Below are 12,572 nucleotides of genomic sequence, written 5' to 3'. Positions count from 1 at the left end.
CACCTTTTTAGCCCACCAACCTGCTACATTAGCCTATGGATGACATGATAAGCTCTGGTGCTGCACAACGCAAAACACTCACACACAAAATTTTAAGGAAGACTGATTTATTCTTATGCAGAACATCTATAAAGGACATAGATAATGATGTAGTGACACTTGCAGTGTTGTGCCTCACTACATCAGAAGCAAACAATGTAGAATTGGGCCCTTGATCTTTCATGTAATGCCTTGTTGAGTCCAGACTTAGTACTACAATCAACTTTATGCTGCACATGTGGTTAGAGCGTATGAAAGGCTTTACTGCTCTTTTAAAGCTGCTTTCTCCAAGGTAACATTACAGTAGGAAACACAGAATGTTCGGATACATGTCTTTGGGTGATTTTTCCAAATGCTCAGGAAGTTGATATAAATTTTCTTTAAGGCTTGGCTGTCTTCCTTCTTTTGATTGAAGTTAATAATTGCAGACAATATTTCCAAAGAACTGTATGTGAAATTGATTCTAACTTGCTAGTAACACAGAGAAGAGGAAAGATTTGAAAACTGAAATGTCATAAGATTTTTTTTTTTATCAGTGTGGCAAACTCTTTTTGAACTGATACCTTATGGAAGGTTTAGAAAGCATAGTGGTAACAAGCTCATCACATAGACATTTTCAAGATTAATAAGTTATCGTAAGACTTTCTGCATTATCTCCACAATTCAGTTCACCAAGCTTTCTGCATCTGAACATTTTGGAGAGTCTTCAAATGATTTTCAAGGGGGGAGTTTAAAATTCAGAGCATGCCATGACGAAGGGTAGGTTTTCTGCAGTGGTTTTGAGGTGACCAAGTAACCTACTGACTTGCATTATAGTACACAGTTCACGACATACTGTCCTTATGAATCACTGAAATTGCTCTTTCCAGTCATGCCCAAGGCTCTCCTCCTGCCTTCCTTCAGACTGCTTTCTTTACCTCTCTCCAAGAGCTGCTTTTATCACCCTGACTCACACAAGACGCCAGCTAACAAATGCTTTCCAGCATTTGGGGAAAGGTGATTTCTCTTGTCCAAACTCACACACACACCCTTTGAGGCAGTAGGAATCCTAAGAGCCTCCTGACAGCAGGATAAGAATAAGGTATGCTGGGTTCATCATTTGCTATCCTAGTGCCTCCATTCCCCCCTTTTCCCCTTATTGTCTGTTAGGGTTTTGTGCACTTCTCTTTGAATCAAGATTTTGAGGGAAGAAGACAGGCTCTTACTGTGTGCTCATCTCCAGCCTAGCAAGGTGGGCCTGTGATCTTGGCAGTAGCTGTGGCAGTGAGTGGCTAGGTGTTTGGGGGTATTTTAAGGGATGTTGTAGATGCAAGTGCTGCACCAAATTCCCACGTAACAGGGGACTGGAGAAGCCGGGGCCACTAATATTTTCCGCTTCCTCTCCACCCTGATTTTCATTTATCTCTTAATGAATGAGGCAGCATGGGGTTAAGGGTCCTAATTCCATTTCTGTAGTGGGCTTTGAAAAAGGGTAAGATTTTTTTGCCTTGAAGAATGCCCAAGACAAATGAACATGCCAAAGATTTTCCTTGGGGTGATCCAGGTTCTCCCAGGAAAAACTGGGCTGTGTGGTCACCTAGTGTAAAGCAAATAAAGATCCTCCTGAACAGATTATACTTATTATGTTAACATAGTAGATGGCGTATAATGTAGATATCTAGCACATGGAAGAACTCATAATGTCTTTCCTTTCTTCTCTCTCTTGGTTTCAGGTAGAGGTGAAATAAAGGTCTGTGTTACATTGAAATGCTCATTTCTTTCCTCAAAATGGCTGGGTGTGTAACAGTGAGAGCAGTGAGAACAGTTACTTCAGAGGAAGGTGTATTCCCTCCAGCATTCGTCTGGCTTTGTCTGTAGCCACGTGTGCTGTCAGGTGCCTGCCTGCTGGGCATGCTGCTGCCCATGACAGGCTGTGTGTAGCCCGTCCTCAGCTAGGATGTGTTAATGGCATTAATGGCACCGATGTAGCTGCACTGGCAAATGCCTTTCAGAAGTGCAGCCTGTGAGCCCTTTCAGAGCAATGGGAAGGGGAAAAAGGCAGGTTTGGGTGTAAGCACAGAAGAGGTTGAGAAGATGACAGTCAGGACGCATACACGAGCATGAAGAGGCCAGCACGTGAGGTTTTCTGGGGATGTGTGTGGGGAAGGATGCTTGGGCAGATACTACAGGCAGAGAACAGCCCTGCCTGCTGGCCACAAGACGCTTTGAGGGATGGAGGTGGGAGGAGGTGGTGCTGCCTTCAGGAGCCTCTGAGTTACTGCAGTGATGGTGACCCAGGCCTTCGGCTCAAGCAGTTAGCACCTCTCTCTGCCTGGAGGGGGAGAACTTAGAACTTAGATGAGGACTTTCCATCCAGACATCCCAGAGCACTCTGCAGGAATAGGCTGGCCCTGCTGGCCCTGCTAACTCAGTTTTGCAGAGGAGAGGCCAAACTGGAGCACAGATGTGTCATTTGCTAAGGGTTGGCGGCAGTACAAAAGCAGAGACCTGGTCTCCTCCCTCTCACGTACCGCTCCCTGCAGAGGTCTTCTTCTCTAGCAGAGCACAGAAACAACTCAGAGAGAAACTGGTAGAGGCAGAATGGCTGAAGAAGTGACGTTGGAGTTGGAAAGGAATTTCTGGGCGTAATGTTGGAGTTGAAATTTCTGGGGTTGTCTGTGCTCTCCGCTGGGTGGAGAATGGAGGGCCCTGCCACACACTGTGCTGGAGGTCAGGCCCTGACACCCCACCCGGCTGGGCTGGGAACAAACTGAGCTCAGCACGCTGGTTTAACTTCCCAGCAGCATCCCTGAACGGATCCCGGTGTGGATGCTTCATGCACACGCTGCAGGTGAGCTACCAGCAGGCACGTACACAGACAGGGGAGATGTCAGATGGCTCGTACACCTTAACCCAGGGCTCACTGCAGGGCTTCAATGCAAAGTGCACAGAAACAACTCAGAAGAGCCAAAGGTAACAGTGAGGATTTGGATGCACAGAATCGCCGCTCTACCATCCTCCCTTTTCCCTGTTCTTGAGCCCCGCACACTTTCTTCAAGGGAGCGGACTTGTGGGCACCTCGGAGAGCATTTGCAAACATCCCCCCCTCCCCCTCGCATTTCTTTTTATTGCCTCGCTTCTACCTGTAATGAAAAAAGGTCCCCGCTGTGGTCAGACTTTGTGTTGTTTGATTTCAGCACGGATCGCGGTGATGAGGGCTTACCAACGGCCTTTTGTGTGTGTTTAACGCTACAGCTGCCGGGGTGAAGGGAAAACTCAGCAGACTAAGCAAGACGGTCTAAATACTAATAAAGTCTAAGGGTGATTGGAAGGAGTGGGAATGGGAAAGCCCACAATCCAGGTAATTAAGCTGTAAAGCCCACAGGGGAAGGGCTGTCACCAAGTCATCTGATGTGGGATGAAGACCAAAGCACAGTGTGATTCTTTGTCTCTTAATCCCCTCCTCCGCTCCCCAGCACGTTCTTATTTCCCTATAAAGTCTTTATACGAAAGGTGGAAAAAAATGATTAAAAAAAATCCTGAAGGATAAATCTTGTAATTCAGAGCACTGAACAGCTGGTAGTTTAAAGCACAGAACAGCAGTTTAGTGATTAATTTACCTCTTTAAAATGCTGAACAATACAACGCAATAATATATAAAATTTCATTTTGTATGGCCTCCTTCAAACCGACCGTATCCTGGAGTGCTGTCTGAAGTTAAAGTGCAGCTACAGAGTTAAATAATCAGTAATAGCAGAAGGGAGAGGCATAAAGAGAGATGTGCGAGCAATAGAAAGACCTGCTCTTCAGGAACCCCCCTCCAGCCCATTTAATTTTACTGAAAGAGAGTAGCCTTAGCGATATTTTTTTTTTTACGTATTGATGGATTTTCGCCTCGCGTGCCCTTTCCCTCTCCTTCCATCTCGCACAAGCGTCCCCGCGCTGCTCCTGCTGCTGCTGCTGCTGACACTCCCTGGTGGCACCAGCGTGCAGCTGATACTGCCGCAGGCTATCTGAGGCTGGAGAGCTGCCAGATCCCCACTCTGCCTCTCCCCCCACCTCGCCATTAAACGTTATCTCCGGTGGAGGGTTTGCTCCCCGACCACCACCAGAGGAGGTGCTGCCCTTTTGTCCTGTTTCCCCGTGTGGAGGATTCCGGCGACCCGCCGTGTATTCGCATCGGCGATTTGTGGGCCTGTCTGGAGACACAGAGGGATGAAGTTCAGCCCTCCTGCAGAGATAGCTGTGACTGACATGCCAGCGAAAGGGAGCGCGTGTGCGTGCGTGCGTGCGTGCGAGTGTGTGTGTACGTACAGAAGAGAGAGATAAGAGAGGTGGAGGGGAAATCGGGCGGATAATGATTTTGGTTACGGGGAGAATTGCATTAGTGTGAGGCATACGTGGGCAAATTCATCCCCGGCGTAACATCGCCGAGCTCCCTGAGACAACATCAGGGATTCATTTTTGCCCACAAAAATCAGAAGCCAGCCTAGCCTCATTTGTCAAACGCAGCACAAAGCAGAGACTTGAGGAGCCCCGTCTGGGCTGGGGGTGGAGGGTTCTGCATGTTTTGGGAACCCTTCATATCCGCAACATTCAGGTTTCCTGAAGTAATGCACTGCTCGTCTATGTTTTTCTTCTTCCACTGGGTAATAATAAGGGAGTTAGTTAGCAGACAGATGCTAAACCCGCTCTTACTGCATTTAGCATTTCAGAATAATGAATAGATTTGCAAATGATGTTTCAAGGCTGCTTCTTTTTCAAACAATGACATCGCTAATGTTCCCAGCTCTTTTGACTTTGCAATTGTCTTCTTCAAACAGTAAAATATTACAATTAGCTTTCTGGGAAGGGCAGAGGGGAAATGTCATTTTTAAGTAATTTCAAGAAATGTCTTTTATAGGAAGCAGTACGTGCTGGTAAACAATCTGCCTGAACTCCCTGTCGAGTCACACTGTGCTGGTGGCACTGCTCTGTATTTACACCTGAGCAGCTTGGGAGCCGCCCTTCTGACTTTTGTGGAGCGATTCCTTCTCCAGTGGGCTTTTACCCAACCACCAGCGAGCTCAGGCTCTGGTCCTGACACCACAAAGCAAGGCTGCCAGCTTAACACGCAACATGGAATTTATCTGAACTCTTATGTATTCAGTGCAAAAATCTTGACAAATCTCATCCCGGGGTTTTGAAGGTCACCCTCCCCAGAGCAAAGCGTACGATGCTGCAGCCAGCAGCTCAAAAGGCACCTTGTGCTTTTCAAAACCTGACTGGTGCTTGCCGCTCCTGCTCTTGCTCCCTCTCTCTCCGCTAACCGATCTTTAATATGGATCTAATTCTGACTACATTGCAGTGCGGCGAAATCACATTAGGCAGCGCAAGGAGACTCGCAGCCCCTTCAAGCATGATAAACTTGTGATTGCTTCCCCGAAGCTCTAATGAGCCCGCGTGGGCTGGGCGTGATGGAGAGCTGCCGGGGTGGCTGGCAGCCCGGCTGCGTGCACTGCAGAAGGGGCTGCACCACCTCCTCCTTCGGCTTGCTGTCTGAAAAGATGCTTGTAAATGCCTTGAGCGTAACCCAAAGAGCAGGAGAGCGCAGCGTTCCCCTCCCGCACCTTGGCTGGGTGGGCTGCAAGAGCAGTGCCAGCGGGGACCCTCGCCTCGCCTTGCCTTCCTTTTCCCTTCCCTTGCCTCGTTCTCTTGGGGACCCTGCCACCGCTGCAGGGAGCAGAGCTCAGGGTTTCGGGGCACTTGTGGGCGAGCCAGGCCGAAAGGTTGCTGCAGAGGTGGGATGAGTTGATGATTGGTTGGCACAGAACGGCGCTTATCTCTTTAAGAAATGGAAATGAGGTCTAATTAGCATATACTGGTTGCAATTAGCATATAAGTCCCATTCAGGGACTTGGAGGAAGGAAAAGGACCAAGCAGCAACTTAATGGGATTTTATTAGACAAAATTAGCCACCACTGAACAGTCATAAAAATATCTAAATTATTAGTAGCTCGGCAATTTATCGTGAGTACTTCCTGGACATGCTAATATCTATTGGATCTGCATCGTGTCTGCTAATCACAAAAACAAACTGTGGGACAAGTATAATCTATCTGCTGTGTGTTGTTATGCTATTGCAGGCATGGTATGACAGCCTTATACAAATATATGTGTACGCGTGCGTGTGACTTGGTTTGAGGGGTACGTTTTGGTTAACGCCTTATGAGTTATGTAAATAGGATACATCTGAGCAAGAATGATGAACTGGTCACTGGAGAAACAATCTCACCTGCAATATGGGGGGAGAAGGGGGAGCTGAAACATACAGCTTTTGTTGAGTCAGAATAAAATGCAAAACCCCTGTGGTCATGGCAATCAGTCCAAAAGAAAAGCCTTTCTGTGTAAGATGGTGTTCTCTAGAGACAAAAAGGATTCTAAAAAACACTCAGATATATGTATTTTTAACAGAATTGTGCTTTCCTTCATCCTCGCACAGGTTTAATGCTCCTTTTAACGAGCACAGACTACAATATCTACTTTAGGTGGGGCCCAGTCTTTGTCTCTGTCTCTAAATGTGATCAGCTGGGGCTGGATGCTATGGAGGTGGTGTGGTGAAGAACCAACATTTTTAATTTATAGTGAGAGGTCAGGCGGGCTGACCCAAGGAGGGATCTAACAAAGTTTGCTGTGAAGACAGGAAAAATCCCAATGATAAGAATAATTATATGTCTCTTGCCAAGCTCCTCGCTCAGTGTTTGAAGAAGTGGTTCCTGTGAGCCTTTTCTATTGAACACCTACCAAAGCGGAACTTCTGTGCTGGGTCCAGCAGAAACTTATCTAACCAATAGGTGTGGGTGCTGTGGCACTGGGAGTGGGATGACACCAATGATACTCCTCCTTGTCTTTTTATGAAGAAGTGTGAAGTTGTCCCAAACATTACAAGGAGCAGCTTGATCTCTTGACACGTGGTCGTGGCTGTGTGTTCACTGCAAGCAGGACCAAAGGACAACCAGGGGAACACAGTAATGCACTCTTTAGGGGTCAGGTTCCTAGTGTTTATTTATAAGTGGTGCATTTTGTCATGTTATATATGTGCGTAACTCTGTATAAAAGGTCAGGTTTGTCTTAGGTTGGCAGAAGAATTGTAGAGGCTAATTTAACATAAGCTAAGATTAGAAAAAAAAAAATAAAACAGATAAAAGTAATCTTAAATGGTTGGTATAGCCCACCCTGCCGCCCATTTTGGAATAGGATTTTGAACAACTTCTACGTTTCATCTGTTTGATATGTTCAGAGCACAGTGAGTGTCTCTGAAATGTTGACTGTGGTGCCTGATGAGGAGCCCAATTTACATATTCTCAATTTAATCTAAAGTAGGTGCTAATTGATTACTGCTGAATGTCAGCATGCTCTGATTATCTGTTCAAGATGCTCTGGAAAAAGAAAAAAAAAAATCTACAGCCCGGAGCTGCAAGTACAAAGAGGGGGGTTGAATTCAGTACGCCATGGAAAGACTGTTTACTCTTTTACCTGATATTACATAAAGGTTTTAATTATCCAGGCCAGAAGCTGTTGAGTGACTACTGCTTTGCCATGTCCTTCTACAGCAGGTGAGACAAATACAGGATTGTCCTTGCTTTCTGTCCCGGATGACTTTTTCTCAACTTAGACATCTTTTCTAGCATTTTTTCCCATCTCATCTCAATGCTGTCCTGAACAGCTTCAGATTTTAAACCTGAATTTCCTTTCCCTGTCTTTGAAGGCACAGTGTAAGGTTAGAGAAGGAAGGTTGACCTTCCTTCCTGAAGGAAGGTTCAATGTGCCATGCTGGATTTCAGGAGTCTGTAGTTAATTCAAAAAAGTTGTCTGTAGTTAATTCCAATCTTGCATTCAACTTGGGGCAAATCCCATATCTTCTTTAAGTCTCTTATTCCTCTTTCATGACTCAGCTGTCTCGTCTTTGTAGGTAGCAAGGAATGTCTCCCACAATGTAGGTATATGAGGCTTATCATAAGGAAGCCTCAATATTTAGCTGGAAACCCGTAGGCAGATGTAATAGGACCAATCAGACAGTCCCGTACAGGTGCATTACAGCTTCCTGACCCTCCTACCTCATCTTGGGACTCTTCTCTTCTGCTGAGACCCGAGCCTTTAAAGGTTGTTGTTTCTTAACTGGGCACCAAGCCCAGCTTTAATCTGTTTACATGCTTTGTAGCATGCCAGATTCTGTACCTGGAGGTAGGTATATATCTATTATTTAAATAAATACCTACACTCTGCATGTGCAATAAATCACCAAGACCAAAAATAAATAATAATAATAATAATAAAAAAACTGACCTAGATGTAGTGAAGAAATGCTCTCTTACTGTTCTCTTTCTTCTTTTTTTCTTTTTCTTTTCCTTTTTGTGGCTAGCTACAATTAAGTAGCAAATTGCTGTTTCTTTGGGTCACGGTAGGATTAATCAACAACACTCCAGCGAGGCCATTTTTTCCTGGCTCAGTGTTGGCATGTGGGGCTATTTCCCCAGTAGAAGTGCCTTCCAGTTTAAATCCTGTCATGCAGAAAGCTTTTTCTTCGTGCATGCTCTCCCCCTGTGGTTTCCACAGGAGCTCTGCCCTCCAGCTTTTCCAATTCAGCATTCACGGTATGAACTTGTGTGTTTGGGAAGCTGCCAGGGGATGGGGAGCTGAGGCAGCAGCCAGTGCCGTGTGGAAGTGTTGGGTTTTTTATTACTTTTGAGCAGTTAATCTCCATTAGATTGCCCAGCTCCTGTTATGCATCTCTGGTATGGATAAAGGACTGGGTAGGAAATGCTGTCATTAGGAAATTTCCCTTTCTGTTCTGGCTGTTAAGGTCTGAATGCTTAACTACTGTTTAGGTCTTTCACGTAGTGACTGTAAAACTATTAAGACTTTTTTTTTTTTTAATCCTGCAGTACTTCTGCCTCCTGCCATGCATGCATTTCTGATGTGCTTTGCTCTAACCCAAACACTTGTCTCTGTTTCCAGCTCTTCATCTCCCCTAGACGGAACAACCCAAATTGCTTTGAGCCTAGAGAAAGTACTTCAGCTTCCCTAAATCCAGCAAAGTCAGCCCTGACCCTGTCTGCAGCTGCCCCCCCAATTCTCCCCTATGGCATGTTTTTGCATCCCGTCACTACCTTACGGCCCACTCCTGTTGGTGTCCCCAGCTCCCTGTCGCACTGCCGTGCTTCCATGGTGCCCAGGTGGTATGGGGGCCTGCTTCCACCTTGCCCCTGGCCAAGCCATCAGGACTGGGTTTTCCCCAGGGACACAAGGCACAGAAATGCCTGTGATGGTGGTGTTCCCATCCCTCCCTGTTCAGCTCGGGTCACCAGGAGAGGAGGACGAGCCAGCCCTCACCAGGAGGGACACCTCCACCAGGTAGCAGCCTTTGGTCCCGCTCTCCCCTTGCTCCCAGAACCACAAAGCCAGCGGCTGCTGGAGTTGGGAGAGCAGGGAGAAGAGCAAAGGTGAGGGCTCGGTAGTGATTCTCCCCTACTCTCCCCATCCTCATCTCCATGCCTGCTCCCCTGGGTGACCTGCCTGAGTCTGGCGACTGCATCTTTGGAAGCACCCCAGAGAAGGAAGCGCTGGGTCTGTGGCCCAGGCCACAGAACGGCCGTGTGGGCTGGGGAAGCCCTCGTGCTTCCTCTGAGCTCCCAGCCATGAGGAGTGTGCTGTGAGGGTCTGTATCCTCTTCCTAAAGCCATTTTCCTACCTTCCTTCTGGATCTTATTCCCCTTTAGCAGGGACATCTCAACAGGCCCCGTGCAGCATCCTGCATCCTCCCTTTGTCTCAGCAAGGCGATGTCTCCATGTGCTGCCACACCTCGCTTTTCATTTGTCCCCTTTCTTTCCATCCCTTTTCTCTCCCCTTCTCTCTCTTTTGCCTCTTGCATGCCCTTCTCCCAGCCTCCTTAACTCCCTGACAGCTCCTCTTTTCTCCCTGCCGCATCCAGGCACATCCCCTCTCTTCCCCCATGGCCAGCACCCCATGTACCTTCTCTTCTGTTTGGACCCCTTTGTTCCTACAGTTGTCTGTCAGCAAGGCCTTCATTTTGAAAGCAAATCAAAGGCAGTCTGCTGTGAGAAAATGGAGAAGTGGCGAAATTACTGGCAATAAGAGGAAACTGAGATTAGAAAAAGGCATTTATTTTTCTCTCTCTCTTTTCCTTTTTCTGGTTGTGCCAGAGAAATATGCTGTGTAGATTCTTCTTTTCTCATCGTAGGGAAGACCAGTTCCTATTTTATCACAGGGAAAAACACTCCAGTAAAAACGGGAGCATGCTATATATCGCGATTGTAAAATGCAGCATTAGAAGAATTAATACAAATTTCAATGCCTAGGTGATGATTTCAACAAAATACCAGGCAGGAATTGCTGGAAAGCATAATTAATAATTAGTTATTATCCTATAACTATCACAATAATTAATGTGCAGTGTTTTGCTTCGCCAGTTTTTTTTTTTAAATATTTGATTATTTCTGCCTTCACGGTGTGAATTTCAGGTGGTGAAAATGAGTTGCTTTGCACCGGTAGATCTACTGAATATGCAATGAACAATCCCACAGCAGCCAGGAGCCCCAGCCAAGACGGAAGATGAGACGGTGAGCTGGGAAACAAAGGTGAAGGAGAGAGGCAATGAAAGCAAAGCGCTCCGTACAATAGCTAAAATACAAATCTCCGGAGACTTCGAGATATTGCATGAACATCAATTTCGCATGCCTATTGTCTGAGTGGTATTAGTGTGTGTAGGACTCCCCGCCCCCGTCTCTCCGAGCGAGGGGAGCATCATGGCAAGTCAGGAAATGGCATAATTGAATCAGCTCCATCACATGACGAGGTTGCAGACCGGACCGGACGAGGCACTGAAATGACCACATATCACGAGCACATGGGCACCCCCCCACCCCTAAATTACTTCTGCAAGTAAAGGATGCGAGATTTAAGCTGCAGCGGGAGACAATCTGGTCGTGGGTTTCATTAGTGGTCCCTTTCACCATCTGTGAGACTTTATGGCTAAGGAGCTGGATGAAAGAGCTTTCTAGAAAATACAACTCAAAAATGCAAGTCATGCTTAGGCTGTTTATGGAGAGTTTATTTTGTGCTTAGGAGTAAAGCAAAATGCCAGTCGTTCACAGCTGTTTGCACTGTGAGATACCGCGCAAGTCAGAGCGCACAGCCGCAGGTTGGAGGGGTACTCTTCCCATCCCTCGCTCCCCTTTCGCCCCTACATAAAAGTTGACAATTAGTTTTTACTGCACATACATGAAGGGAGATACATGCTTTGGCCTCTGTGTGAGAGCAATAATTCTCTTAAATTGATGTGTCAGCGAACTAAAACTCAATATTTTTTTTCGCACAGTGTATTTCGCAGTCAGAGGACCTTCACTAATCGGAATAAAGCAATTTGGCTCCCTGTCATTGCTCACTGAAAACATATGAGCTGGTTGGCACGTATGGCCTCCCAGATTTATCAGTGTCTCCCATCTAGTGCATGGGAGGTTCAGGGCTGCAGCTCAGAGAGGAGTGAATTTTTATGAATGTTTTTTTCCCCTCCCTGAGAATTCCCAGAGCTAGATTTATTCCTCAGTTTCAGAAATGTTTTATTTATTGTCCGTATCCCATATCCTCTTTAGGTCAAATCGAAGTCATATTTTACATTTTTGATTTGTATCGCTATGTCTTTATTGCTTTGCTCATTAAAAAAAAAAAAAAAAAAAGGCACAGCCCCAAATCTGGGAGAAGTACTATTCCTGTAGCTCTCCTTTCCTTTATTGTGAGAGCACCACAATATCATAATATGAACACACACAGCTGTCCTTTCAGTGGGACCTGCATAAAAAGGATTTGCTGCATCTTCCATCATGTTCACCAAAGGCCAGCTTTGTCATGCTGCCTTTGAGGAAGCCCTCACCTCGCTCCCAGCTGGCCTGGTGCAGCTTACACCAGTGCTCCGCCAGGACAGGTGGGATAGCCATGTTTTACCAACCAGCCTGCACCACCTGCTGGCACCAAAACGTGCCCTTTTGTGTCACTGGCGCTATACCAGCTATACTGTACTACTATAGTAACACTATACGATGTGTCTGGACAGCTCTTCCAGGGTTTGCTGATGACTGAACTGAAAGCAGCACGGCTGGAGCAGCACTCACCGGGGAGAAGCGGTGTGGTTGGGTTCCCATCCCTCCCTGAACATGTACACCACCTGGCACAGGGCTGGGACCAGCACTGTTAGCACCATCGCAGTGATTCTGTGTCCGTGACGATGGCACCCAAGGCCTTGTTCTTGTCCTCTATAAATGAGCTCAGTGTTGAGAGCTCAGGATTTATCACGGATGGGTCCTAAAGCACAAGCAGTGCTCCAGAGGTAAACAGGGGAGAGATTTTAAACATGGCTGAGAAAACTTTTTAATGTAGGCCTTTTTGGAGTTAGTTTCTTGCCAATTACTGTCCTAACATACACACACACACACCCTTGTCTTAGCCTTTCTCACCTGGAATTAGAAGTACCTTGAAAGCTGGCTGCCCAGATGGTTTG

The 12,572-nt window shown here is 46.5% G+C and overlaps 1 long non-coding RNA gene across 1 annotated transcript; it reads left to right on the top strand.

Annotated features, from left to right (window-relative positions):
• Positions 1 to 7,049: 7,049 nt before the first annotated feature.
• On the top strand, positions 7,050 to 12,089 carry LOC308199767. The gene is made up of 2 exons (XR_013954918.1): positions 7,050 to 7,613; positions 10,540 to 12,089. It is a non-coding gene; the product is annotated as an uncharacterized lncRNA (long non-coding RNA).
• Positions 12,090 to 12,572: the final 483 nt, after the last annotated feature.

The sequence above is a fragment of the Anser brachyrhynchus genome (assembly GCF_964034855.1).
Source record: "Anser brachyrhynchus genome assembly, chromosome: 1".
In the NCBI taxonomy this organism is placed as follows: Eukaryota; Metazoa; Chordata; class Aves; order Anseriformes; family Anatidae; genus Anser; species Anser brachyrhynchus.
The sequence above is the reverse complement of the archived record's forward strand: the minus strand, read 5'-3'. Positions and strand labels throughout refer to the sequence as shown.